Source organism: Papio anubis, chromosome X, assembly GCF_008728515.1.
Source record: "Papio anubis isolate 15944 chromosome X, Panubis1.0, whole genome shotgun sequence".
NCBI lineage: Eukaryota > Metazoa > Chordata > Mammalia > Primates > Cercopithecidae > Papio > Papio anubis.
This window is the reverse complement of record NC_044996.1, coordinates 87,617,201-87,642,106: the sequence shown is the minus strand read 5'-3', so window position 1 is coordinate 87,642,106 and position 24,906 is coordinate 87,617,201.

Here is a 24,906-nt window from a genome sequence, read left to right as displayed (position 1 = left end):
CTCAGTCTTTTAAAATAATTTCAGTGAGGTAGGTACCAATTATTCCTTGAATGCCGGGAATTCAGCTGTGAATCTACCTGGTCATAGGCTTTTATTTTTCTGAAAAGTTTTAAATTGCTAATTCAATCTCACTCTTTTTTATTGGTCTGTTCAGGGTTTCTGTTTGTTCCTGATTTAATCTAGGAAGGTTGTATGTTTCCAGGAATGTATCCATTTACTCTAGGTTTTCTAGTTTGTGTGCATAAAGGTGTTCATATTAGTCTTGAATGATCTTTTGTATTTTAATGGTGTCTGTTGTAATATCTCCAGTTTTATCTCTAATTGAAATTATTTAGATCTTCTCTCTTCTTTTCTTGGTTAAACTTGCTAACTGTCCATTGATTTTGTTTATCTCTTCAAAGAACTAGATTTTTGTCCTAAAGATAAAAGAGGGTAAAAATAAGACCACAATCCCTTGTGGCTTGTAACATTTCTGCTGAGAAATCTGCTGTTTGTCCGATATACTTTCCTTCATAGGTTACCAGAGGCTTTTTTCTTACTGATCTTGGAATTTTTTCCTTCCTGTTGACTTTAGATAGCCTGATGAGTGTACGCTTTGGTGAGGATCTTTTTATTGTAATGAATTTTGCAGGAATTCTTTGAGGTCTTTGGATTTGGATATTTGAGCATCTAGCCAGACTAAGGAAGTTTTCTTTAATTATTCTCAAAAATAACCTTTCCAAACTTTTTATTTTCTCTTCTTTCTAAGGAACACCAATTTTTCTCAGGTTTTGCTCTTTTGCATGATACCATATTATTTCCAGGCTTTGTTCATTTCTTTTGGTTATTTTTTCTTTTCTTTTTTTTTTTTTCTGATTAGATTAATCCAAAAGCCTTATCTTTGAACTCTGAAATTGTATTTTCTACATGTTCTAGTGTATTCTTAAAACACTAGCTGGGCTCCATTGCTCATGTCTATAATCTCAGCACTTTGGAAGGCCAAGGCAGGTGGATCACAAGAGGTTAGGAGTTTGAGACCAGCCTGGCCAACATGGTGAAGTCCTGTCTCTACCAAAAAATACAGAAAACCCACAAAAAGAAAACTTTCCGCTGTATTTTGTAATTCCTTGTGTCTTTCATTTCCAGAAGTTCTGGTTAGTTTTTCTTGATAACAACTATTTCTGGAGAAATTTTTTTCGTTCATATTCTGAAATAATTTTGAAATTTCTTTATAATGATTTTCATCTTTCTCTGATATCTCCCTGAGTAGCTTAATAATCAACCTTCTGAATTCCTTGTCTGGTATTTCAAAGACTTCATCTTGGTTTAGATCCGTAACTTGGAGAGCCAGTGCATTCTTTTGGGGGTGTTACAGAACCATATTTAATTATATTACCAGAGTTACTTTTCTGGTCCCATCTCATTTGGGTAGACTGTTTCTTCCAATTATTCTTGAATTTATGTTTGATTTCACTGTATTTTTTTTTCCCCCTATCGATGTGACTTTGATGCCTATAGTTAATTTCAGCCTGATTCAATTCTTGGTGCCTTCAAGGAAGAAGTCTCTGTAATAGTTCTCGGTTATAGGAAGTCTTTTTACAATGGCTTTCTAATATACTGGTTGTAGTAGCAACATGATTGGTGTGTGAGCAAATTCACTGTTTCTTAAAGGATTGGAATTGTAGAGGTCTCTTGAAGCCTATCTCATTCCACTGTGGCATTAACTTTTGTATTTATTAATTTTTCCCCAGTACTTTGTTTACTCATTTAATGATCCAGGCTTCAGGACAGTAGGGGAAGTGTCCCTATATAGAAACTGGTTGTGGCTAGAGCAGTTGAGTAATTCTGCAATACCCAATGTTGGGCAATTGTCTCAGCCTTGACAGAAGTGGCTAGAGGAGCTCTTGGAGAGTTCCACTGAGGTCTTAACATGGGGAGGAGTTGGAGCCACCTGAGTCTCCTGCCAGGACAGCAGAAAAGCTATCCACCTCTCAGTCACTCTCCTGGCCCAGTGCTCAAGTTATTCAAATTAGACAGGCACCTTTTTTTTCATATGCAGGAACGTTGATATTTCAAGTAGAGAGGAATTGTCGCTGTGTCTGTCATGCAAGCCTGAACCTGTAAAGTGTTCCTTCTTCAGGAATGGAGTCACCCTGAACGTCATGTCCTCTTCTTCAAGACCCTTCACATGCACCAGGGCTGTTTAACTGTTGGGTTGTAGCTGCAGACTTTCCTTTCTGAGCCCAGCACTGCAACTGCGCCTCTGCTGAAAGAAACTTCCCACCAGCGGAAGGACCTGTCACTCAAGGCCTGCTGTCCAGATTCTTTTGTCTCCTGGGGTGTTCCCTTGATGTGGTGCACTCTCCCTTCCTGTAGGAGTGGGAGTCACTGAGAGCCAGACTATAGTGAGTGTTGTTGCTCCTCTGGGTCTAGCCACCCAGTGAAGTTGCCACACTTCAGCCTGGTACTGGGCCATGTGTGCGAGGAGTTCAGTGATGTGATCTGTCCTCAAGTTTCCCAGTGGTGGGTAGCAGCACCAGCTCTAATGGGAGTGGCAGGTGACTGATATAGACTAGATTTTTTTAGTTAATGATATCCTTCATGTGTAATGATATCCTATCATGATTTAGTTAATGATATCCTTCAAATGCCATTTACAGTAGTAAAGAATTGGTCATGTGGACAAACTCAGGACCTTCTGCTTAGGCATAGTGGTGCAGGCAGTGGTGATAGTTGAGGTTGTGCAGCCATTTTCTTCTTCTTAGGTGCAGTGTTATTCTACCAGGAGACACTTAATGGACTGTGTTTCTTGGCCTCCAGCAAGAAAGTGGCACTTTCAAAGGAGTATCAGCTCTGGTAGTAACCGTAGGGGTTTCTGCTTGCCTTATGTTGCCCAAGGGGCGTGCTCTGGTTTCTCAGGCAATAGGCGGGACCATATAGTATTTATTAATATTCATATAGCATTTATTGGACTATGTTTCTGTCCTTTGTGTTAAGCTACCAGGGCAGGCGGTGGGGCAAAGGCAGGTTGGAGCTTGGTCAGTCAGATCTTTTCTCTGACTCTCCGTGTTCAGGGCAAGGAGGCACCTCTGTTGGCGTCAGGGATTGGGGGCGGTTCTCAAGCCCCTGGTTTTTACAGAGGGGATTGTTGTTGCCTCTGCCACGTAGAAGGGTTCATGCAGGAAGTGGGGAGTAGCAGGTGGCAGTAAGCCCCACATAGATCCCATGCACTTGGTGAGGCAGATCCACTCCTGCAGTGTTCCACTGGTAGCAGTGAGCTAAGTTCCAGGAAGCCTGCACTCAGAACTCAGAACTACCCAGGTTGTAAGCTTTCCCCATGGGGATAAAAACCATGGCTTTTAGGCCATACTCCTCCCTGTCTGCTCACAAAGTCAGGCACCTCATTCCTGCACTTGTGGCTGCAGCTCACTTTTCACTTACCTCCATCCTGTTGCTGGCCAAAGGAGTTTGTCTCCATCCAAGGATATACCATGAAACACGGTCAGGGGCTTCTTTCAGCCTACAACCACTGCCTGAACTATTTGGCTGACCTTTGCAGGGGCCCCTGTGAGAAACAATAAAGACTGGCTTCTTTCAGTCTGCTCTGGAGATTGGGAATGCACGCCAGGGTCTTCCTGCTGTTGCTCCTACTTTTATATTCCATGACCTTCTCCAATTTGGTTCCTGCACTGAGTAGGGTTAAGGCTTCCCACTGCGACCTGGATTTTCAGGCTCCCTGGGAGGGATGTGTATCCCAGAGGCAGTTTCTTCCCCTCTAACACATACAGGACCCACAGCCTTTCACTTGACTCGTGGTGTAGACTGCAACCTGCCACTTCCTTCAAAAGGTCTGTGGATTCCTTCCATTTTCCAGTTCAGTTCCTGCATTGCTTCATGAAAAATAGTTCACAATGTGAACCTCAGCACACTAATTCTGTCCTTCCAAGTGGGAGAGATACGCTAGCAATGCCCCTAATCCACCATGTTTTGTTTGTTTGTTTGTTTTTAATTATGATCTTTTTAATTATATCAATTCTTATAATCCATGACCATGAGATGTTTTTCCACGGGTGTCTCGTGATTCTTTATATAGAGGTCTTTCACCTCCTTTGTTAAATATATTTCTAGCTACTTTACTTATTTTGTAATCAATGTATATGGGATTGCCTTATTGATTTGGTTCTCAGCTTCCTTGTTATTGGTGCTTAGAAATGCTACTGATTTTTGTATTTTGATTTGTGTCCTGAGACCCTGAAGAATTCATTTAACAAATCTAGGAGTCTTTTGGGGGAATCTTTAGCGTGTTTTGGTATAAAATTATATCATCAGTAAACAAAGAATTTGACTTCCACTTTTCCAATTTGGAACTCCTTTATTTCTTTCTTTTGCCTGACTGATCTGGCTAAGACTTCCACCAGCATGTTGAATAGGAGTAGTAAAAGTGGACATCCTTATACTGTTCCAGTTTCTAATGAAAATGCCTTCAACATTTTCCTATTCAAGGTGAGGTCAACTGTTGATTTGTCGTATACGTCCATTATTATTTTGAGGTATGTTTCTTCAATGCCTAGATTGCTGAGAGTTTTTGTTATGAAAGAATGTGGAAATGTGTGAAATAATTTTTCTGCATCTGAGATAATCTCATGGTTTGTGCCCTTGATATATTTTTATGTATTGTATCACATTTATCGATTTGTATATGTGGAACCATCCTTGCATCCCAGTAATAAAATTCACTTGGTCGTGGTGTCTTATCTTTTTGACATGCTGTTACATTTTATTTGCTAATATTTTGCTGGTGATTTTTGCATCAATGCTCAACAGGAATTATGGTATGTACTTTTCATGTTTTTGGTAGTGTTCTTTTTTTTTTTCTGTACTTCAAGTTCTACATGTGAACAACGTGCAGGTTTGTTACATATGTATACTTGTGCCATGTTAGTGTGCTGCATTCATCAACTCATCAGCACCTATCAACTCATCATTTACATCAGGTATAACTCCCAATGCCATCCCTCCTCCCTCCCCCCTCCCCATAATAGGCCCTGGTATGTGGTGATCTCATTGTTCAATTCCCACCTATGAGTGAGAATATGCGGTGTTTGGTTTTCTGTTCTTGCGATAGTTTGCTGAGAATGATGGGTTCCAGCTGCATCCATGTCCCCAAAAAGGACACAAACTCATCATTTTTTATGGCTGCATAGTATTCCATGGTGTATATGTGCCACATTTTCTTAATCTAGTCTGTCACTGATGGACATTTGCATTGATTCCAAGTCTTTGCTATTGTGAATAGTGCTGCAATAAACATATGTGTGCATGTGTCTTTATAGCAGTATGATTTATAATCCTTTGGGTATATCCCCAGTAATGGGATGGCTGGGTCAAATGGTATTTCCAGTTCTAGATCCTTGAGGAATGGCCATACTGTTTTCCACAATGGTTGAACTAGTTTACAATCCCACCAACAGTGTAAAAGTGTTCCTATTTCTTCACATCCTCTCCAGCACCTGTTGTTTCCTGACTTTTTAATGATTGCCATTCTAACTGGTGTGAAATGGTATGTCATTGTGGTTTTGATTTGCATTTCTCTGATGGCCAGTGAAGATGAGCATTTTTTTCATGTGTCTGTTGGCTGTATGCATGTCTTCTTTTGAGAAATGTCTGTTCATATCCTTTGCCCACTTTTTGATGGGGTTGTTTATTTTTTTTTCTTGTAAATTTGTGGGAGTTCTTTGTAGGTTCTGGATATTAGCCCTTGGTCAGATGAGTAGATTGCAAAAATTCTCTCCCATTTTGTAGGATGCCTGTTCACTCTGATGGTAGTTTCTTTTGCTGTGCAGAAGCTCTTCAGTTTAATTAAATCCCATTTCTCAATTTTGGCTTTTGTTGTCATTGCTTTTGGCGCTTTAGACATGAAGTTCGCGCCCATGCCTATGTCCTGAATGGTATTACCTAGGTTTTCTTCTAGGGGTTTTATGGTATTTAGTCTAACATTTAAGTTTCTAATTTACCTTTAATTAATTTTTGTATAAGGAGTAAGGAAAGGACCCAGTTTCAGCTTTCTACTTATGGTTAGCCAATTTTCCCAGCACCATTTATTAAATAGGGAATCCTTTCCCTATTTCTTGTTTTTCTCAGGTTTGTCAAAGATCAGATGGCTGTAGATGTGTGGTATTATTTCTGAGGACTCTGTTCTGTTCCATTGATGTATATCTCTGTTTTGGTACCAGTACCATGCTGTTTTGGTTACTGCAGCCTTGTAGTACAGTTTGAAGTCAGGTAGCGTGATAACTCCAGCTTTGTTCTTTTGACTTAGGATTGGCTTGGCAATGCGGGCTATTTTTGGTTCCATATGAACTTCAAAGCAGTTTTTTTCCAATTCTGTGAAGAAACTCATTGGTAGCTTAATGGGGATGGCATTGAATTTATAAATTGCCTTGGGCAGTATGGCCATTTTCACAATATTGATTCTTCCTATCCATGAACATGGTATGTTCTTCCACTTGTTTGTGTCCTCTTTTATTTCACTGAGCAGTGGTTTGTAGTACTCCTTTACATCTCTTGTAAGTTGGGTTCCTAGATCTTTTATTCTCTTTGAAGCAATTGTGAATGGAAGTTCATTCATGATTTGGCTCTTTGTTTGTCCGTGATTTTTGCACATTGATTTTGTATCCTGAGACATTTCTGAAGTTGCTTATTAGCTTAAGGAGATTTTGGGCTGACATGATGGGGTTTCCTAAATATACAAGCATGTAATCTGCAAACAGGGACAATTTGGCTTCTTTTCCTAACTGAATACAGTTTATTTCTTTCACTTGCCTGATTGCCCTAGCCAGAACTTCCAACACTATGTTGAATAGGAGTGGTGAGAGAGGGCATCCCTGTCTTTTGTCAGTTTTCAAAAGGAATGCTTCCATTTTTTGCCCATTCAGTATGATATTGGCTGTGGGTTTGTCATAAATAGTTCTTATTATTTTGAGATACGTTCCATCAATACGGAATTTATTAAGAGTTTTTTGCATGAAAGGCTGTTGAATTTGTCAAAAGCCTTTTCTGCATCTATTGAGATAATCATGTGGTTTTTGACTTTGGTTCTGTTTATATGCTGGATTATGTTTATTAATTTGCATATGTTGAACCAGCCTTGAATCCCAGGGATGAAACCCACTTGATCATGGTGGATAAGCTTTTTGATGTGCTGCTGGATTCGGTTTGCTAGTATTTTATTGAGGATTTTTGCATCGATGTTCATCAGGGATGCTGGTCTGAAATTCTCTTTTTTTGTTGTGTCTCTGCCAGGCTTTGGTATCAGGATGATGATGGCCTTCTAAAATGAGTTAGGGAGGATACCCTCTTTTTCTATTGATTGGAATAGTTTCAGAAGGAATGGTACCAGCTCCTCCTTGTACCTCTGGTAGAATTCAGCTGTGAATCCACCTGGTCCTGGACTTTTTTTGATTGGTAAGCTATTAATTATTGCCTCAATTTCAGGGCCTGCTATTGGTTTTTTCAAGGATTCAACTTCTTCGTTGTTTAGTCTTGGGAGAGTGTAAGTGTCCAAGAAATTATCCATTTCTTCTAGGTTTTCTAGTTTATTTGCATAGAGGTGTTTATAGTATTCTCTGATGGTAGTTTGTATTTCTGTGGGGTTGGTCATGATGTCCCCTTGATCATTTTTTTTTGCATCTATTTGATTCTTCTCTCTTTTCTTCTTTATTAATCTTGCTAGCTGTCTACCAATTTTGTTGATCGTTTCTAAAACCAGCTCCTGGATTCATTAATTTTTTGGAGGGTTTTTTGTGTCTCTATCTCCTTCAGTTCTGCTCTGTTCTTAGTTATTTCTTGCCTTCTGCTAGCTTTTAAATGTGTTTGCTCTTGCTTCTCTAGTTCTTTTAATTTTGATGTTAAGGTGTCAATTTTAGATCTTTCCTGCTTTCTCTTGTGGGAATTTGGTGCTATAAATTTCCCTCTACACACTGCTTTAAATGTATCCCAGATATTCTGTTATGTTGTCTTTGTTCTCATTGGTTTCAAAGAACACCTTTATTTTTGCCTTCATTTCATTATGTACCCAATAGTCATTCAGGAGCAGATTGTTCAGTTTCCATGTATTTGACCGGTTTTGATTGATTTTCTTAGTCCTGAGTTCTAGTTTGCACTGTGTTCTGAGAGACAGTTTGTTATAATTTCTGTTCTTGTACATTTGCTGAGGAGTGCTTTATTTCCAACTATGTGGTCAATTTTAGAGTAAGTGTGATGTGGTGCTGAGAAGAATGTATATTCTGTTGATTTGGCGTGGAGAGTTCCGTAGATGTCTATTAGGTCCGTTGCTGCAGAACTGAATTCAATTCCTGGATATGCTTGTTAACTTTCTGTCTCGTTGATCTGTCTAATGTTGACAGTGGGGTGTTGAAGTCTCCCATTGTTATTGTATGGGAGTGTAAGTCTCTTTGTATGTTTCTAAGGACTGGCTTTATGAATCTGGGTGCTCCTGTATTGGGTGCATATATATTTAGGATAGTTAGCTCTTCCTGTTGAATTGATCCCTTTACCATTATGTAATGGCCTTCTTTGTTTCTTTTGATCATTGATGGTTTAAAGTTTGTTTTATCAGAGACTAGTATTGCAACCCCTGCTTTTTTTTGTTCTCCATTTGCTTGGTAAATCTTCCTCCATCCCTTTATTTTGAGCCTATGTGTGTCTTTGCATGTGAGATGGGTCTCCTGAATAGAGCACACTGATGGGTCTTGACTCTTTATCCAATTTGCCTATCTGTGTCTTTTAATTGGGCCATTTAGTCCATTTACATTTGAGGTTAATATTGTTATGTGTGAACTTGATCCTCTGATTTTGATATTAGCTGGTTATTTTGCTCATTAGTTGATGCAGTTTCTTCCTAGCCTCGATGGACTTTACATTTTGGCATGTTTTTGCAATTGCTGGTACCAGTTGTTCCTTTTCCTGGTTAGTGCTTCCTTCAGGATCTCTTGTAGGCAGGCCTGGTGGTGACAAAATCACTAAGCATTTGCTTGTCTATAAAGGATTTTATTTGTCGTTCACTTATGAAACTTAGTTTGGCTGGATATGAAATTCTGGTTTTAAAATTCTTTTCTTTAAGAACGTTGAATATTGGCCCCCACTCTTCTCTGGCTTGTAGAGTTTCTGCTGAGAGATCTGCTGTTAGTCTGATGGGCTTCCCTTTGTGGGTAACCCGACCTTTCTCTCTAGCTGCCCTTAACATTTTTTTCCTTCATTTCAACTTTGGTGAATCTGACAATTATGTGTCTTGGAGTTGCTCTTCTCGAGGAGTATCTTTGTGGCATTTTTGTATTTTCTGAGTTTGAATGTTGGCCTGCCTTACTAGGTTGGGGAAATTCTCCTGGATGATATCCTGAAGAGTGTTTTCCAACTTGGTTCCATTTTCCCCCTCACTTTCAGGCACCCCAATCAGATGTAGATTTGGTCTTTGCACACAATCCCTTATTTCTTGAAGGCTTTGTTCATTTCTTTCCTTTTTCTTCTCTAGATTTCTCTTCTCGCTTCATTTCATTCAGTTGATCTTCAATCATTGATACTCTTTCTTCCAGTTGATCGAGTCAGTTACTGAAGCTTGTGCATTTGTCATGTCTTTCTCGTGTCATGGTTTTTATCTCTGTCAGTTTGTTTATGGCCTTCTCTGCATTGATTATTCTAGTTACTCATTCTTCCATTCTTTCTTTAAGATTTTTAGTTTCTTTGCACTGGTACGTAATTCCTCCTTCAGCTCTGAGAAGTTTGATGGACTGAAGCCTTCTTCTCTCATCTCATCACAGTCATTCTCTGTCCAGCTTTGATCCATTGCTGGCGATGAGCTGTGTTCCTTTGGAGGGGGAGATGCGCTCTTAGTTTTTGAATTTCCAACCCTTCTGCCCTGCTTTTTCCCCATCTTTGTGGTTTTATCTGCCTTTGGTCTTTGATATTGGTGATGTACTGATGGGGTTTTGGTGTAGGTGTCCTTTCTGTTTATTAGTTTTCCTTCTAACAGTCAGGATCCTCAGCTGTAGGTCTGTTGGAGGTTGCTTGAGGTCCACTTCAGACCCTGTTTGCCTGGGTATCAGCAGTGGAGGCTGCAGAAGATAGAATATTGCTGAACAGCCAGTGTTGCTGTGTGATTCTTGCTCTGGAAACTTCATCTCAGGGGTGTACCCCACTTTTTGAGGTGTGAGGTGTCGGTCTGCACCTAGTGGGGGATGCCCCCCAGTTAGGCTACTGAGAGGTCAGGGACCCACTTGAGCAGGCAGTCTGTCCATTCTCAGATCTCAACCTCTGTGCTGGGAGATCCACTGCTCTCTTCAAAGCTGTCAGACAGGGTCATTAACATATGTAGAGGTTTCTACTGCTTTTTGTTTAGCTGTGCCCTGTCCCCAGAGGTGGAGTCTACAGAGACAGGCAGGCCTCCTTGAGCTGTGGTGGGCTCCACCCAGCTCGTGCTTCTGGGTACCTCAGTTGAAACTGCAGAAATCACCAATCTTCTGTGTCCCTCGTGCTGGGAGCTGGAGGCTGGAGCTGTTCTTATTCGGCCATCTTGCTCTGGGGAGCGCTTTTGTAGTTCTTTTAATTGTGATGTTAGGGTTTCAATTTTTGATCTTTCCTGTTTTCTCTGGTGGAGATTTAGTGCTATAAATTTCCCTCTACACACTGCTTTAAATGCGTCCCAGAGATTCTGGTATGTTGTGTCTTTGTTTTCATTGGTTTCAAAGAACATCTTTATTTCTGCCTTCATTTCATTATGTGCCCAGTAGTCATTCAGGAGCAGGTTATTCAGTTTCCATGTAGTTGAGCAGTTTTGATTGAGTTCTTAGTCCTGAGTTCTAGTTTGATTGCACTGTGGTCTGAGAGACAGTTTGTTATAATTTCTGTTCTTGTACATTTGCTGAGGAGTGCTTTACTTCCAATTATGTGGTCAATTTTGGAATAAGTGTGATGTGGTGCTGAGAAGAATGTATATTCTGTTGATTTGGGGTGGAGAGTTCTGTAGATGTCTATTAGGTCCGCTTGGTGCAGAGTTGAGTTCAAATCCTGGATATCCTTGTTAACTTTCTGTCTCATTGATCTGTCTAATGTTGACAGTGGAGTGTTAAAGTCTCCCATTATTATTGTATGGGAGTGTAAGTCTCTAAGGACTTACTTTATGAATCTGGGAGTTCCTGTATTGGGTGCATATATATTTAGGATAGTTAGCTCTTCTTGTTGAATTGATCCGTTTACCATTATGTAATGGCCCTTTTATGTCCTTTGACCTTTGTCGGTTTAGAGTCTGTTTTATCAGAGACTGTCACACTTGGCTAATTTTTACATTTTAATAGAGACGGGGTTTTGCCATGTTGGCTACGCTGTTTTCAAACTCCTAACATCAGGTGATCAGCTGACCTTAGCCTCCCAAACTGCTGAGATTACAGGCATGAGTAACCGCACCCTGCCTAATGTTGGTAATACTTCATATATTCTTTTCATCTCTATATATTTGATTCTGTTCTTGTCTTTTCATTCCTTTACTTCTGCTACTTTTGGATTTGGTTTGTTTTTTCTTTTCTAGTTCCTTGAGCCGCATCTTTAGATTGTTCAAAATCTTTCTACTTTTCAAATCTAGGTATTTACTGCTATAAACTTTTGTCAGTGTTGCTACTGTTGTGTGTCAGCAATTTTGGCATGTTGTTTCTATTTTCATTTGTTCCATGAAATTTTTGATTCCCTCCTTAATGTTTTCCTTAACCAAAGGGTGTCTTAGGATAATGTGGGTTAATTTACATGTGCTTGTACAGTTTTCAGTTTCTCTTGTTACTGAATTTTAGTTTCATTTTACTGTGGTCTGAGAAGACACATAGTGTCTTCCATTTTTATTTTTAAAAATTTGTTGAGAGTTGTTTTGTGTCCTAACATGTGGTCTATCTTGGATAGTATTACTTTTTGTAAGACAGGGTCTTGCTCTGTCACCCAGGCTGAATTAAACGTTCTACTGAAAATATATAAAGTGGCTGAAGGGAATGGATTTATAAAAGTTACCAAACTCTATGCTACCTACAAAAAACTAATTTCATCTGTAAAGACACATGCAAACTGAAAGTAAAGGTATAGAAAAAGTTATTTTCTACAAAGAGAAAACCAAAGTGAGAAGTAGTAGCTATACTTATATCAAATATAAAAGACATTAATTTAAAAACAGTAAAAAGAGACGGAAAAGGTCCTTATATAGTAGCAAAAACAAAAATTAAGAAAGAGAATATAAAATCTTTATATGTATTTTCAGTAGAACGTTTAATCCATTTACATGTAATGCTATTATTGATATGTGAGGGCTTACCTCTGTCTGTTAATTGATTTGTTTGTTTTGGATATCGTTTATTTCTTTCTCCTTGACTGTATAATATTGTCGCTTGATGCTATTCTGTAGTGATAACACTGAGTTATTTTCTCCTCTGTACTTTCGTGTTTGCTGTACCAATGATTTCTATATTTTCGTGTGTTTTTATGATGATAGTCACCAGTCTTTTGCTACAAGCTGTAGGACTTCTTAAGCATGTCTTGTGGTACTGGCCAAGTTGTGATTGATTTATCTAGTTGTTGCATGTCTGGGAAAGTATGTCATCTTCATTTATAAAGGATGCTATTGCTGTGTAGAGTATCTTTGGCTGCCATTTTTAAAAATCACTTTGAATATACTATCCTATTCTCTCCTGGCTTATAAGGTTTCTGCAGAGAAATTTGCTGATGTGGGTTTCTTTACAAGTGACTAGACATTTTTTTTTTTTCTCTTTCTAAAATTTTCTCTTTGTATTTGGCTTTTGAAATTTTGAGTAAAATGTGCCTTGGAGAAGACCATTTTGAGTTGTATCATTTTGGGGATCTTTGAGTTTCCTCTATAGGGATGTCTTCATCTCTTGCCAGATTTGGGAAATTTTTTTCTATAATTTTTCCAAATATCTTTAACTCTTGTTTTTGCATTCTATGACTCCAAAAATTTGAATATTTGATCCCTTTATGGTATTCCACATGTCACGTAGGCTTTGCTAATTCTTCTTAACATTTATTTCTTTATTTTTGTCTGAATGTGTTATTTTAGAAGATTGACTTTACATTCTGAAATTTTTCTTTATTTGATCTACTCTATTCTTGAAGCTTTCAAATGTATTTTGTATGTTATTGCATAAATTTCAGTTCCAGAACTTCTGTTTGCTTTTTATAGCTATAACTTTGTTAAATTTCTCATTCAGCTACTGGCTTTTTTTGTTTTTGTTTTTGTTTTCATTGGATTGTCTTGCAGCATTTTCTAGTATCTCAATGAGTTTCTTTAGTACCACAATTTTGATTTTTTTTCTCTAGAATTTTATTCATTGCTTTTTTATTGGAATCTTATGCTGGAGAATTAATTTGTTCTTTTTGAAAGGTCATATTTTCTTGCATTTTAAAATGTTTCTTGTGTTTTTAGATCAATATTTGAACACTGGTGTAACAGTCACTGCTTCTATTTTTTTGAATTTGCTTTCATAGAGGAGGAATATTCCTGAAGATGTATCTATGATTTTGCTTGTGCAGAGCACTTTGGCTTTGGTTATGGATGTGTTGAGTAGTTTAGTCTCTGTATATATTTTCCAGCTGTAAAAAGCATCAGTGATACCTTTGATTTCCTTGGTGGCTTTCGTTGTGGTTGTTAGTGAAGAGTACGGTAAGTTTTTTCTGGGAGCTAGGATGCCATAGGGTTCAGTATTGAGGCCACACCGGAGGCAATGGCAGGCTGAGTACGGCAGTTCTCAGTCCTCAGAACAGTGTATGCTGGCAACAGTGTTATCAGGTCTAGGCTAACCAAATATCAGGCCTCCAGGTAGCCTACTTAGGTGCTGGTAGTGACAGTAGTAAGTTAGGTAGATAGACAGGATTTGATCATTTAAGCAGTAGGTGTGAAGTAGATGAAGGAAGTAGCTGTTCTGAGACAAATCTTTGAAATCAAAGCTGTTCATGCTGGTATCAATGGTGGTTTTGTTGGGCCTGGCAGACCAGTCTCCAGGTTCATATGTGGCATGAGCAGTGGGGTGCCAACTGTGATGGTAGCAGCAGGTTTAGTGAGCCTGACCTCAGACAGTAGGAGAAGTGCTTAGGGACCAATCAATGGTTGACTGAACTGGGTAATCTTCAGGACCCTAGATGGCATGCTCACATACTAGCGGTGTGTAGCTGGGCCGAAAAAAATAATCTCCCCTCAGGCTTCTCCGTGATGTGTTCAGGTATTACTTCTTGTAGACAGGAGCAGCATAAAACCTAGACTCCCAGCAGAATGCTCAGGTGGTAGCACTCGCCACTGTGCTGTGGTTCTGTTATGGGGAGTGCAGGTTTTTCTTTTTTGAGTGGGAGCAGCTTTAGGCAGGCAGCTGGGAGCTATGTTTTGGTCATTTCTTGGTGCCACATCTGCCTGCAGCAGTGGTAAATGTGGGCAATGAAATTTATCCTTAGGGTGATTGGAAATTTCTGGCTGCTTTTCTGTGGGGAAAGTCAGTGGTTGTAGGTGAGGAATGCCAATAGGGTTCCAGGGATGTTGACATTCAGAAGCTCTTAAACCCAAGAAGGACACAGTTTGGTGGGTGTTGTGCTGTCAAAAATGGCACCGTGTTGCAGCTGCTTATGATTTAGGGAGTTTGGGATCCAGGGTGAGCTTTATCTCTCTTTCTCTCTCTTTTTCTGGAGCAGTGTGTTTGTGCTTTCCAGGCAGCTGCTTACATTTTTCTTGGTGTTCACAAGGGTCTAGGTACTCTCTTGAGGCTATGATTTTAGGAGTCCTCTGCAGGAATGTGGACTACTGTGGATCTCTCACTTACCTGTCCTGCATTGGGAAGCCTCTCCAGGCTCCCCAACAATCCTGGCCAAATAGGCAAATAGGTTGCCTTGCTTCCCTCTTTCCTTGCTTTTGGTGCTTGTCATTATTCCTCTGTTGAATTCTCTAGTTTTTTCTTAGATTATCTGTTTTTAGGTGTGATTATCTCCTATGCGCGCGCGTGCGCGCGCGCGCGCGTGTGTATATATATATAATTAAATTAAATATATTGTTAAACTACATATATGGAACACACACAACTCAATAGGTTAAAGGTAAGTAACATGATTCCATATATATATTATATTTATGGAATATTTGATACACACACACACACACACACACTCAGAAGGTAAATGTGCAAGTTTCTAACATACATATATCATGTAATGGTGAGGTTTGAAATTCTAGTGTGCCCATCACCCAAACAGTAAGCATTGTACCCAATAGGTAGCTTTTCAACTCTTCCCCCTCTCCCACGCTTCCCCCTTTGGTAGTCCTCTGTGTCTGTTATTTTCCTCTGTATACTCATGTGTGCCCATTGTTTAGCTTCCACTTGTAAGTGAGAACAAGAGGCATTAGATTTTCTAATGCTCTTTCTCTTAGAATAAAGACCTCCAGTTCCATTCATGTTGCTGGAAAGGATATGATTTAATTTTTCTTGTTATGGCTGTGTAGTAATCCATAGTGCTTATATAGCACATTTTCTTTATCCAGTTATCTCTTGATGGACACTTTGATTGATTTCATGACTTTGCTTTTTAGAATAGTACTGCAATAAACATGTAAGTGCACGTGTCTTTTTGATATAATATATATATTTTTCCCTTTTGCAGATCTCCAGTAGTGAAATGGCTAGGTCAGATAGCAGTTCTATTTTTAGTTCTTTGAGAAATTGCCATACTGTCTTTCACAGAGATTGTACTAATTTACACTTCTGCCAACAGTGTGTGTTTTCTTTTTTTGCACCCTCACCAATATCTGTTTTTGATGTTTTAATAATAGCCATTATAAGTGTTATTAAATGGTATCTCATTGTTGTTTAAATTTTTATTTCTCTCATGACTGATGATGAGCATTTTTCATGTTTGTTGGATGCTTCTAGATCTTCTTTTGATAAATATCTCTTGATGTACTTTGCTCACTTTTTAACCAAGTTATTTGTTTATTTCTTGTTTTCTTTTTTAGTTTTCTGTAGGTTCTGAATGTTAATCATCTGTCAAATGCATAGTTTGCAAATATTTTCCCCCTTACAATAGGTTGTCTGTATGGTCTGTTTATTTTGCTATGCAGCAGGTCTTTAATTTAGTTCCATTTGTCTATTTTGTTTCTGTTAAATTTGCTATTGAGAACTCAGTCCAGGTTTTCTTTTAAGAATTTTGTAGTTTCAGTCCATACATTTAATCTATAATCCATTGTGAGTAATTTTTGTATATGGTGAGACATAAAGGCCCAGTTTTATTTTTCTTAATACGACTATCCAATTTTTCCAGCATAATGTATTGAATAGTGTGTTCTTTTCCCATTATATATATGTGTTGACATTGTTGAAGATCTGTTGAATGTAGGTATGTGGCTTTATTCCTAGGTTCACTATTCTGTTCCATTGATCTGTTCCATGTACGTTTTTGTATCATTATTATGCTGTTTTGATTGCTATTGCCTTGTAGTATAATTCGAAGTCAGGTAATGTGGTGCCTCCAAGCTTGTACTTTATGCTTGGGATTGCTCTGAACATTTATGCCTTTTATTTTTGGTTCCATGTGAGTTTTAGGATTTTTTGTCATTCTGTGAAAGATTATGTTGGTAATTTGATAAGAATTGCATTGAATCTGTAGATTGCTTGGAAAAGTATAATCATTTTAACAATATTGATTCTTCCAATGCATGAGCATGAAATGATTTCCATTTGTTTCTGTCATCAGTGTTTTTTAGCTCTCCTTGAAAAGATCTTTCACCTCTATTATTAAATTGATTCTTGGGTATTTAAATTTTTGTAATTATTGTAAATGGTATTGAGTTTTTGATTTGGCTTTCAGCTTCAATATTATTGGTGTATAAAAATTCTACTGATTTTTGTACATCAATTTTGTGCCCTAACACTTTAGTAAAGTCATTTGTCAAGTCTGGATGCCTTTCAGAGGAGTCTTTAGAGTTTTCTCTGTATAAGATTATGTCATAAGTGAAGAGAAATAATTTGACTTCCTCTTTTCCAATTTGGATGCCTTTTACTTTTTTTCTTCTCTGATTATTTTAGCTAGGACCCAGAATACTGTGCTAAATAGGAGTGTTAAGAGTGGAGGCTGGGTGTAGCGGCTCACACCTGTAATCCCTGCACTTTGGGAGGCCTAGCTGGGTAGATCACTTGAGGCCAGGTGTTTGAGACCAGCCTGACTAACACAGTGAAACCCCATCTCTACTAAAAATGGAAAAAATCAGCTGGCCATGATGGCACATACCTGTAGTCCCTGCTTCTTATGGGGCTGAGGCTTGAGAATTGCTCAAACCCAGGAGGCAGAGGCTGCAGCGAGCTGAGCTTGCACCACTGCACTCCAGCCTGGGCAACAGGGTGAGATGGTCTCAGAAAAAAAAAAAGAGTGGACATCATTGTTTTGTTCCAGTTCTTACGGTGAATGATTTCGACTTTTCCTCAGTGTAATGTTGGTTGTGGGTTAGTTATATATGCCTTTTATTATTTTGAGGTATGATCTTTCATTGTATAGCTGTTTTAGAATTTTTATCAAGAACGGATATCAAATTGTATTGAATTATTCTTTTGCATCTATTGACCTGATTATATGGTTTTTGTTTTTATTTTGTTTATGTGGTAAAACACATTTATTTGTTTTGTCTATGTTGAACCATTTTTGTGTCAATGTAATAAAACCCAGTTTACTGTGATGTGTTATCATTTTGATGTGTAGTTAATTTGTTAGTATTTTGTTGAGAATTTTTGCACCTGGATTCATCAGGGATATTGGCCAATGAGAGGTTTCTTTGGGTGTGTGTGTGTGTGTGTGTGTGTGTGTGTCTGTGTGTCTGTGTGTGTTTCCTTACCTGATTTTGGTATCAGGGTGATATTGGTTTCAGACAGTTAAGGAAAAATCCTTCTTTCTGATTTTTTGAATAGTTTCAGTAAGATTGTTAGCAACTTTTATTGTCATGTCTGGTAAAATATGACTGTGATTACATCTGGTCCTGGGCTTTTTTTCTCACTTGAGAGATTTTTTATTACTGATTCAATATCATCACTCATTATTGATGAGTTCAGAATTTTCATTTCTCCCTGGTTAAATCTTGAGAGGTTGGATATTTCCAGGAATTTATCTATATTGATTCATTTTTCACTGTTTTTAAGTTTGTGCACATAGAAATTTTCATAATAGTCCTGGATGATTGCTTGCTTTCTCTGTGTTATCAGTTGTAATCTCACCTTTATCATTTCTCATTGTGCTAATTTAAAACTTTTCTCATTTTTATTGTTTAGTTAGTGGCCCACCAATTTTGCTTATCTTTCAAAAAAAATTTGATTTTATTTATCCTTTGTTTTTTTGTCTTTGTCTCATTTTGTTCTGCTTTGATCTTTATCATTTCCTTTCTTCTGCTAGTATTGGATTTGTTTTGTTCTTGTTTGTCCAGTTTTTAGGTGCAATATTAGGTTGTTAATTTGAGATCTTTCTATCTCTTTGATGTAGGTGGTTAATGCTGTTAACATTTCTGTTAGCAGTCCTTTCACTGTATCTCAGAGGTTGTTATATGTTTTGCTTATTTTTACTTGTTTCAACAAAGTTTTTCATTTCTGCCCAATTTCATCATTTACTCAATGATCATCCAGGAGCACATTGTTTACATTTGATTTATTTATATAGCTTTGAGAGTTCCACTTGGTATTTATTTCTAATTTTATTCAACTGTGATCCAAGTAGGTACTTGATATTATTTTATTTGTGAATTTATTGAGACTTTGTTTATAGCCAAGGATATGGTTTACTTTCAAGAAGAAAGCATCCTCAAAGAAGAAAAATTTATATTCTTCAGATGTTGGGTAGAGTGTCCTGTAAATGTCTCTTTAGGTCCACTTGGGGCTGAGTCAAGCTTAAATCCAGAGTTTCTTTTTTGATTTTGTTTCATAATGATGTGTTTAGTGCTGTCAATGGGGTGTTGCATTCTCTACTATTATTGTATTGTTGTTTATCTCTAGTTTTTGATCTAATAGTACTTGTTTTGTGAACATGCATACTCTGATGTTTGATGCATATATATTTATGATAGTTACATCTTATTGTCGAATTGAATTGTTTATTAATATATAATAACTTTGTGTGTCTATAGCTACTCCTGCTCCCTTTATTTTCAATTTGTGTGGTATATCTTTTTCCACCACTTTACCTTGAGTCTGTGGGTGTTTTTACCCCTTTAGGTGTGTCTCTTCTAGGCAGCAATTTGCTGTATTTTGTGGTTTCTTTTAAATCCAATTTGCCAGCCCATATCTTTTAAGTAGAGCATTTAGTACATTTACTTTCAAAGGTAATATTGGTATGTGAGTTTGTCCTCTCATAATGTGGTTACCTACTTGCTTTGTAGTCTCAATTTTGGAAGTGCTTTCTAGAGTCTGTGAGCTTTGTGCGTATGTGTGCTTTTTGATGATGAGTTTCATCCTTTTGCTTCCATGTGTAGAACTTCTTCGAGTATTTCTTTAGGTGTCAGTAATGTGGATGATTAATTTACTTAGTGTTTGCTTGTCTGGGAAGAATTTATTTCTTTCTCATATTTGAAACTTAGATTAGCAGTATGTGAAATTCTTGGCTAGCATATATTTTTAGAGAAGTCTGAAAATAGGCCTAGAATTTCTTCTGTCTTGTATGGTTTCTACTGAGATGTCTGTTGTTAGTCTGATGGGATTCTCTTTATATGTGACTAGATGCTTCTCTCTGACTGCTTTTAAAACTTTTTCTTTCATATTGATTTTGGATTGTCTGATGACAATGGGCCTTGATAAGAATTGTCTTGCAGAGAAACTCCCAGGTGTTGTTTGAGCTTCTTGTGCTGGATGTTTAATTCTCTAAGTTTCACCATTAAAATTTTCTTGAATTAGCCCATCAATTACATTTTTCAAGCTTTTTACTTCTTCTTCTTCCTTAGGAATGCCTATACTTCACAGATTTGGTCTCTTTACATAATCTCATATTTCTCAAAGACTTGGTTTATTTTTAAATACTTCTCTCTTTATTTTTGTCTGACTGGGTTAATTCAGAGGACCAGTCTGCAAGTTCTGAAATTATTTTTACCACTTAGTTTAATCTATTGTTAAAGTTTTTAACTATATTTTGTAATTTCTTTAACTTTTATTTCTACGAATTCTGTGTTATTATAGATATGTCTCGTTAGTAAATTTTTCATTCATATTCTGAATTTTTTTCTGATTTCTTTGCATTGTTTTTTCACTTTATCTTGGATCTTATTGATGTTTCTTACAATATATATTTTAAATTATTTATTTGTCATTTTAAAAAATCTATTTCAGTTAGGATCCCTTGCTAGAGAGCTTATGTAATCTTTTGGGGGTGTCAAAATATTCTGTCTGTTATACTGCTGAAGTTCTTATGCTGATTTCTTCTCATGTGACTGTCACTTCTTATTTTTGAATTTGCTTTCCTTTAAATAAGACTTTAAAATTTTTATTCTTTTCTTTCTTTGAATGTGACAGTAATTTGTGTTGTTTATGCTTGTCTTCAATTTTGGGTGATTTCTGAAGACCAAGCCTCTGTATAAGTTCGTTGGATATAGATAGATTTTTGTGTGTGTGTGGTGGCTTTCTCATCTTGTTTCCTAGTATTATGTCCTTCTGTCAGGACATTTTATTTGGGTGTGCAGTTTAATATCCGTTCCATTAGGTGGCACTTACAAATGAACTCACCCCTAGATAGCTAGGTGACAAGTAAAAGCACCCTCCCTGATGTTGGTGGCAGGGTGAGCTCATGGTGGGATGGGCTGTGGTCTCTGTGGTGGGAGGAAGAAGGGGCTGAACCATCTTCTCATCCTGAGGAGGCAGGAACATGACCAACTTTCTTACCACACTCTTGTCCTAGGTTTCATGAATTTTAGTTCAAATAGACATTGTCCTTTTTTTCCAGGCCACAGTGGAACTTAGATCTGTGGAAAATTCCCATCTGGCAGGTACCACATAAATGACTTTGGGACAGAACCTTATCCCTCAGGAAACGGCAGACAGCTCTGTGACTGTTCTGCACTCACTGCAGGAACATAGAGGCAGGGGATAAGTCCCATCCATTATGCAAGTCTGGGAATGCATAATGCAAACTTTCAGTGGTAATGCTGCTGCCCCAGATAGTGCTGAAAAGTTTGTGTCCAAGTGCATTAACATCAAGCCCTAGTAGGAAACGTCACAGCTACATTCATAGTAGTGGATTGGTGGACTGGAAGAAGACCTCCTCTCTATGACCCTTTTGGGACACTGGTGTTCCCCGTCCACCCTGGTGGAACAACACTCCCCCCAATTCACAGATAAGCATGAAACCTTCATCTCTCTATGCTTGGAGAAGCACACTTTGGTTACAAGAAGGGAGCTCTTGGGCAGGGAAAGGCTTGCAATCAGCTTTCCTCTGTCCTACTGAGTGCTTTGATGAGCTGTTCTCCCCTTTCCTCCAGGGTTGTCCCATGCTGAGGGATAGTTCTTCAGGGATCCTAAGGTCCCCAGAGTCCTGCCAGTTCTGTGTGGTTGCCAGAGTCACAGAGATATTTTGGTAAATGTAGAAAATCTAGGGATGCAGAGACACAAGGGCTGAGATTCCCTGGGCAGGATAGTGTCCCACAATGAGTGCACAACAAGAATTCCAACCACCACCTTAGCTCAAGTTTGAGAAGAAATGAATGAACCTGTGCAAGTTGGTTACCTGATGTTCTGCTCTCAAAATCTTTTCAACTCTCTGTCAACAATGGCAATGATGCCTGGGCTTACAGGGGCAGTTCTCACTTCTAAGTGAGAACTTGCAGTATTCGGTTTTCTGTTCCGGTGTTATTTTGCTAAGAATAATGGCCTCCAGCTCCATCCATGTTCCTGAAAACATGTTATCTCATTCTTTTTATGGCTTCATAGTATTCCATGCTGTATATGTACCACATTTTCTTTATCCAGTCTACTGTTGATGAGGATTTAAGTTGATTCTGGGTCTCTGCTATTGTGAATAGTGCTGCAATGAACATACATACGCATATGTCTTTATGACAGAACAATTTGCATTCCTTTGGGTCTACACCCAGTAATGGTATTGCTGGGTCAAATGGTAATTCTGTTTTCAGGTCTTGGAGGAATCACCACAGTGTCTTTCACAGTGGTTTAACTAACTTACACTCCCACCAACAGTGTATAAGTGTTCCCTTTTCTTTGCAACCTTACCAGCACCTGTTACTTTTTGTCTTTTTAAGAATAGCCATTCTGATTGGTGTGAGGCGGTATCTCATTGTGGTTTTGATTTGCATTTCTCTAATGATGAGTGATGTTGGACTTCTTAAATATGATTTTTGGCTATGTGTATGCCTTCTTTCAAAAAGTGTCTCTTCATGTTCCTTGCTACTTTAAATTTTTTTTTTCTTGTACGTTTGTTTAAGTTTCTTCTAGATGCTGGATATCAGACCTTTGTCAGATGCATAGTTCGCAAATATTTCCTCCTGTTCTGTAGGTTGTCTGTTCACTGTGTTGACAGTTTATTTTGCTGTGCTGAAACTCTTCAACTTAATTAGACCCCAAATGTCAATTTTTTCTTGTATTGCAATTGCTTTTATTGTCTTCATCATAAAATCTTTGCCCATTTCTATATCCAGAATGGTATTGACTAGGTTGTCTTCAGGGTTTGGGGTTTTACATTTAAATCTTTAATCCTTCTTCAGTTAACTATGTGCATGGTATAAGAAATGGGTCAAAATTCAATCTTCTGCATATGGCTAGCCAGTTATCCCAGCATCATATATTGAATAGGTAGTCCTTCTCCATTGGTTGTTTTTCTTTTTTCAGCTTTGTTGAAAATCAGATAGTTGTAAGTGTGTGGTCTTATTTCTGGGTTCTCTATTCTGTTTTATTGGTCTGTGTCTGTTTTTGCAGCAATATAATGCTGTTTCGATTTCTGTAGCCCTGTAGTGTAATTTGAAGTGGAGTAGCATGATTCCACTTTTTTTAAAAATTAGGACTCCCTTGGCTATTCAGGCTCTTTTTTGGTTCCATATGAATTTTAAAATAGTATTTTCTAGTTCTCTGAATAGTATCATTGGTAGTTGAACAGCAGTAGCATTGAATCTATAAATTGCTTTGGGCAGTATAGCCATTATTCTTCCTAACTATGAGCATCGAATGATTTTTCATTTCTTTGTGTCGTCTCTGATTTATTTGAGCAGTGCTTTGTAGTTCTCCTTTTGGAGATGTTTTACCTCCTTGATTAGATATATTCCTAGGTTTTTTTTTTTTTTTTTTTTTTTTTTTTTTTTGTCATTTTTTATTTATTTTATCTTTTTTTTTTTTTTTTTTTTTTTTTTTTTTTTTGTGGCAATTGTGAATAAGATCACACTCCTAATTTGGTTCTTGGCTTCAATATTTTTGATGTATAGGAGTGCTAATGACTTCTGTATGTTGATTTGTATCCTGAGACTTTGCTGAAGTTGTTTATCAGCTTAAGAAGTTTTGGGGCCAAGACTATAGGGTTTTCTAGTTATAGCATTATGTCATATGGACTTCTTTTTTTCCTATTTAGATGTGCTTTATTTCTATCTCTGGCCTGACTGCTCTGGCCAGGACTTCCAAAACTGTTTTGAATAGGAGTGGTGAGAGAGGTCATCTTTATTCTTGCGCTTGTTTTCAAGGGGAATGCTTTCAGCTTTTGCCCATTCATTATGATGTTGGCTGTGGGTTTGTCATAAATGGCTCTTATATTTTGCTGTATGTTCCTTCAATAACTAGTCTATTGAGAGTTTTTTTTTTAACATAAAAGGTGTTGAATTTTATCAAAAGTCTTTTCTGCATATATTGGGATAATCATGTGGTTTTTGTCTTTAGTTCTGTTTATGTGATGAATCACCTTTATTGATCTGCATATGTTGAAGCAACTTTGCATTCCACAGATAAAGCCTACTTGATTTTGGTGGTTAAGCTTTTTGATGTGCTTCTGGATTCAGTTTGCTAGTATTTTGTTGAGAATTTTTGCATTAATGTTAATCAAAGATACTGCCTGAAATTTTCATTTATTGTGTCTCTTCCAGGTTTCAGTATCAGAAAGATGCTGGCATCAGAATGAGTTAGAGTATATGCTCCTTCCTCCTCATTTTTTTTTTTTTTTTTTTTTTTGTATAGTTTCTGCAGGAATGGGACTAGCTTTTCTTTGTACCTGTGAGAGAATTCAGCTTTGAATGTGTCTGGTTCTGGGCTTTTTTTTTTTTTTTTTTTGGTTGGTAGGCTATTTGTTACTGATTCAATTTCAGAGCTCGTTATTGGTTTGTTCAGGTATTTGATTTTTTCCCGGTTCAGTCTTGGGAGGTATATGTGTCCAGGAATTTATCCAATTCTTCTTAATTTTGTAGTTTATGTGCATATATATGTTTATAATATTCTCTGATGGTTATTTGTATTTCTGGGGAGGTCAGTGGTAGTATTCCCCTCATTCTTTTTGATTGTGTTTATTTTTATCTTTTCTCCTTTTTTTCTTTATTAGTCTAGCTAGTAGTTTATTTTACTATTTTTTTCAAAAACCAGCTTATGGATATGTTGATTTTTTAGATTTTTTTTGTGTCTCAATCTCCTTCAGTTTAGCTCTTACTTTTGGTTATTTCTTGTCTACTGCCAGCTTTGAGTTAGTTTTCTCTTGGTTCTCTAGTAAATTTAGTTTTGATGTTAAGTTGTTAGCTTGCGATCTTTCTAACTTTTTGATGTGGGCATTTAGTGCTGTAAAATATTTCTCTCAGCACCACCTTAGCTCTTTCCAAGAGATTCTGGTATGTTGTATCTTTGTCTTCATTAGTTTTAAAGAACTTCTTGATTCTTACCTTAATTTCATCATTTACCCAACAGTCATTCAGGA